This window comes from Rhinopithecus bieti, unplaced genomic scaffold (assembly GCF_001698545.2).
Source record: "Rhinopithecus bieti isolate Rb0 unplaced genomic scaffold, ASM169854v2 scaffold_29388, whole genome shotgun sequence".
Classification (NCBI taxonomy): Eukaryota; Metazoa; Chordata; class Mammalia; order Primates; family Cercopithecidae; genus Rhinopithecus; species Rhinopithecus bieti.
In genome coordinates, this window is record NW_016813389.1 from 2,759,047 (window position 1) to 2,764,627 (window position 5,581).

Genomic DNA, 5,581 nt, shown 5'->3' on the forward strand with positions numbered 1-5,581 from the left:
CCCGTCTCGGCCTCCCAAAGTGCTGGGATTACAGGCTTGAGCCACCGCGCCCGGCCTACTAATTTAATAAATGAAAATATGCTTAATGCCCTTTCTTCTGTAGGTCATTTTAACTACAAAATCTTCCTGAAAAAGGTTTCAACTGGAAAATCTAGGCTTCTTCCCTGGGCCTATGAGGCCCTGCAGGAGGAGGCCTAAGGGATCTGGCCCCTACCAGCAGTATCATCATCTCCTTACCTCTCTCCCTTTCACATCCCCTATATTCTGGCCTCACAGACTTTCTAGTCCTCAGACACACCGAGGTCATTCCCAGGTTGGGCCCTTTGCACTTGCTGCCCCCTCACATTCAGAATACCCATCTCTCACACCCTCGGGTAACATGATGCTTCTTCAGGGGGGCCTTCCAGACCCCACTATTTAAAGTAATCCCAACTTGAATCCCAGTTTAACGTCCCCATTTTATTCTTGTCATGCATTACCGTTTATATTCATTTCCATGCCTTCTGTCCAAATTGCCACAAAGATTTACAGTGACAGAAACTTACATGGTTCTGGAGGCCAGGGTCTGAAGTCCAGGTGTCAGCAGGGCTGCTCTGCCTCTAAAAGCGCTAGGGAAAATACCTCCTTGTTTCTTCCAGCTTCTGGTGACTCCTTGGAGTTCCTTAGCTTGTGACTACATCACTCCACTGCGTCATCTCTGTCTCTGTCTTCACAAGGCCTTTCCTTTCTCTGTGTCTCTCCTTGGTGTGTCTCTTATAGGACACTTGTCATTTGATTTAGAGCGCACTTGGATTATCCAAGATGGTCTCATCTTGAGGTCCTTAATTATATCATCCCTTTTTCCAAGTAAAATCACATTCACAGTTCCAGGAGTTAGCAGGTGAATAAGTCTTTTGCAGGGGTGGGGGCCGCCATTCAAGCTAACCTACTACACCACTTGACATTATATTGTTTGGACATTGCTTGTCTCTCCCAAGCTAGAATATAAACGATGAGACCAACAGTCTCGTTTTCTGATTTACTGCTGCTTCCCAGGACGTAGAATAGTAGAGTCTAGCAGCAATAAATGCTCAGGAGTTATTTGCTGAATGAGTGAGAGGCTGATGGCTTTAATCAAAGGGAATATCCCTCAGAGGAAAAAAATTGTGTAAAAAATACTAAAATAGCTAACAATTGCTAAATGGGAATTTGAGAGATTTGCCCAAGATTCCATGATGATTAAATGACAAGGCAAGACATCAACTCCAGGTGTTCCTGGCTCCAAAGTTCTCTTCCATTTAGCTTTAAGTTGTGCTGCTCCAAATCTCAGAATTTCATATGTTTTATCTTTCTTTGCTCACCCACAGCATATGATAATGTGGTAAGGAAATGAGAATAACTCCGCTTTACTATAAATAAGCTGATGGCTTTTTTTTTTTTTTAAGTAATGAGAAGCTGTTTTTTAAAAAATGAGAAAATAATATTGTGTAACCTAATTATAAGCACAACAACTTAAAAGGTGATGACATTTTCACCTCCAAAAGGAATATAGTTGATTTATTATTATATGTAGTAAGACATTAAATATACTTGGAGCATTAACTTTTTCCTTTCAAGTCAGTACACATTGCAAGACTAACCCTGAAAGATACTAGAGCTTCTGGGGCTTAATTTAACACTATTTAAAGAAAGAAAACCTTAGCTAGGGGACATAACTGTTAACATGGTGATTTGTAAAACCTTAGATTTCTAATAAGATCTGACTGTTTCAAGGAAAACATATTTTGTTTCTAGGTAACATTTCAAGTCTGATTATGAGCAAATGCTACAAAATTGATCTGTAATGGGAAATACTGTAATGTCACAAAGCATTATTTAATGCTTAATGTGACTGAAAGCATTAATTGCTAGGAGCCATAGTCTGTCCAAGCAAAACATGAACACACATTTTACACCCCTCGTCTCTTACTGTAGGTTTTCGAATGAATTCAAGTGCCACAAAAATGTAGTTAGAAAATCTGCAATACCTGAAGGTTTTCTTCACCTGCTTGGAATATGGTAGTTGTTCCCTTGTTAGCAAACACATGAGTTGTATCTTTTCAGAAGTGCCCAGCAAACAGTTGCTGTGTGGCTGCTTGTTAGCAGCTCAGCTAAAATGTCTCGTGGAATGAGGTAGTGAGTGGCTGACGGGATTTTTTTTTTTTCCTTCTAGATTTATTTTGTCACTTTCGTAATAAAATCTCAGGTTTCTCCAAGAACATGCAATTGAGATTTGACTGTCTCTGAAGTACTGAAATGAGTTTATAGCAATAGAATTCCCATAAAAACCAATGAGTGCTATAATGTTCATCACTTTGGCTCACACTGAAGTATTAAAAGTCTAAGCACTGGCTAGAAAGCTTGTGTCATCAGTAAACTCGTGAGATTTACATGAACTTGGGGCTATTTCCAAAGAAGCCATCCCCATCCTCAATTCTGGTCAGTCCCAGGGTCCGCGGCTGGGGACACATACCCTCGGTGTAATGCGTCCCACCACCCCATGTGCTTTTAGTACCTCTGTAATTTTTCTCACGTAAAATAGAAAATGGAGTCTAATTCTCCCACAGAAGTCTGTCAAAGAAAATGGCTGTAAGGACTGGCCCCCTTCTACCTCAAAGGTGTCTGTGCATTGAGCACTTACACATTTCATTGCTCCTAGGATAAACACCAATAGCTCTGTACCAGGTACTGTGCCAAGCATATACATACATTTCTTTCTCATGTAACCCTCACGGCAGCCCTTGAGATTGGTACTTGTAGGAAAGAGGACAAGCCAGGTTATATTGCAGTAACAGACAACCCTAACATCTCAGTGGTTTAAAGCAACAGAGGTATAATCTTTGCTTTTGCAAAGCCAGCTGTGGCCTGGCCAGTTGTCTGTGGCGTGGGAGCTCAGCAAGGCATCTCCACAAGCACCCGTATCCACTGGAGACCCCACACAGGCAATCCAATGCTGCCACCTAAAAGTGGCCCCTGTCACTCATGCTCACTGACATTGGTCAGTCAAAGCAAGTCATGTGGCCACATCTAACTTCAAGGGAACAGGAGAATGTGATCCTACTGCTGAAAGGACTGGTGAGCAGCATCTGTGGTTACCACGGTGGATTTCCCATCTTACAAATCAGGGAACTAGAAAGGGAAGTAATGCCCAAAGCCACACAACTCACAAATGAGATGACTGTGTAATTGATTGTCCAGACAAGGACCCCTTTGCCAATGAAAGGGAGGAGTTTTAATCAATATCTCCCTGAATCCTGGACAACCTGCTCTGCCCACTTTGGGACTAGTAAAGACCCATTCCACTCCTCCTCTCACTATGTTCCTCCCCAAGGGTTGAGAAGTCCATGGGCCAAAGGATTTTGCCCTTCCAGAGCCAGTGCCTCCTGCTTCCAGACCATGCTCCAAGTCTCCATATGACTCCAGAACTCTCTGCCCAAAAGACCCCAAGTCTGTTCCAAAGCCTGGGTCAGCCTCTTCCCCAGGTGTATCTTCCAAAGGGCAAGCAACGTGGCAGGTATACCCACCTCTAGTCCCAAAGGACGGCCAATGAGCAAATGTTGGGGGGTGGACTCGATGTAAACCTGCAGGCTGGGGTGTTCACACACACTGCTATGGTTTGAATCTATGAATCACCCCAAAATTCATATGCTGAAACCTAAGACCCAAGACGATGATACTGTAAACAAAAAAGTATGCATCAGGTCTCAATCAATTTAGAAGTTTATTTTGCCAAAGTTAAGGACGTGCCTGGGAGGAAAAAACAAAACAAAACACAGAATCACAGAAACAGCCTGTGGTCTGTGCCTTTCTCCAAGGATGATTTCGAGGGCTTCAATATTTAAAGGGAAAAATAGGCTGCAGGGGAAAGAGAGAGGATATGGAAATCCACAGGTTGCAAGGAAAAAAGAGCAGGTAGGGGAATAGTCAATTATGTCTTCATCTCCTGCTCAGCAAATCGGTATTTTACATACAGTAAGGGGAATATAGAGTAGCTACCTGTGGAAATATTTAACCTTTATTGGTAGGCATCTGCTCAGGAGCAAAAGGAAAGGCAGCCTCTTGCGTGACTCAGCTTTCAGCTTAACTTTTCCTTGTGGCAGAGCGAATTGGGATCCCAAGTTTTTATTTTCCTCTCACAGTATTAAGAGGTGGGGCTTTTAGGAGGTGATTAGTTCATGAGGGCAGAGCCCTCATTGAATAGGATTAGTGCCTCTATAAAAGGGCTCAAGAGAACTAACTAGGCCTCCTTTTTGCGCTTCTGCCATGTGAGGACCCAGCAACAAGGCACCATCTTGGAAGCAGAGAGCAGCCTTCACTAGATACCAAACCTACCAGGGCTCTGATCTTGGACTTCCTAGCCTACACAGCTGTGAGAAATAAATTTCTATTCTTTATAAATGACCCAGTCTAAGGTATTTTGTTACAGCAACAAAAACAGACTAACACACACACCTACATGGAGCCCATTGGTAGGAAGAACAATAATAGAGTGACCTCCATTTTTTTATTCCCACAATGGGGCCCAGAAGTATTAGGGGATGGCCTGCCATGATGCTGGGGCAACCAGGACTGTCTTGGGTAAACAGAAACATGTGGTTCCCCTACTTAGAAACTGTAGATAAGGCTAGGTGCAGTGGCTCAAGCCTGTAATCCCAACACTTTGGGAAGCTAAGGTGGGCGGATCATGAGGTCAGGAGTTCAAGACAAGCCTGGCCAACATGGTGAAACCCCATCTCTATTAAAGATACAAAAAATTAGCCAGGGGTGATGGCACGCATCACCAGCTACTCAGGAGGCTAAGGCAGGAGAATCACTTGAACCCAGGAGGTGGAGGTTGCAGTGAGCTGAGATCACGGCACTGCACTCCAGCCCAAGCGGGCGATAGTGTGAGACTCTGTCTCAAAAAAACAAACAAACAAACAAAAAGAAATGGCAGATAAAGGATACAACTACAGGTCTCTCTAATATAGACCCTACTCTGTTAATCACTCCACTATACTGCCTCTGATTCAGGAGCCTCTTAGTGGAACCAACAGGGCTATCACCACAATTTTGAAAACTGGTGGGAGAGCATGGTGTCATTTGAAAATTCAGGATTACTGTGATGAGATGCAGAGTTGGTAGCATGGAAAGACAGGTCCAAAGTCCTGGTTGAATTCGAGTTCTAACTCTGCCACTCAGGAGTGCTGTGATCTCGGCAGGTTACCCTCCTCCTCAAGAGCCTGTTCTGTTGTACAGTGGGGATCATCATCATAATATCTAGCTTCTAGAGTAGCTGTGCAGATGAGGTGAGATAATGTATGTGCAAGGAGCTTGAGGACTGGGGAGTGACACACACATAAAAGGATTGCTCCCTGTTGACCCTCCTGAGCAGGTAAAGTGCCAGAGTTCAGGTAATCAATCCCTGCAAACACCAGGCTGCTGTTTCATCATCTTTTCATGCTTTAGAATTATTCATGTGAAGCACTTTTAAAACCTCAAAATCCATCTATCACTAGGTTGAACTGAATGGCCTCAGTGACAAAGGAATAGCACTTGGCAATTGTTTTTATCATAGTGAGGG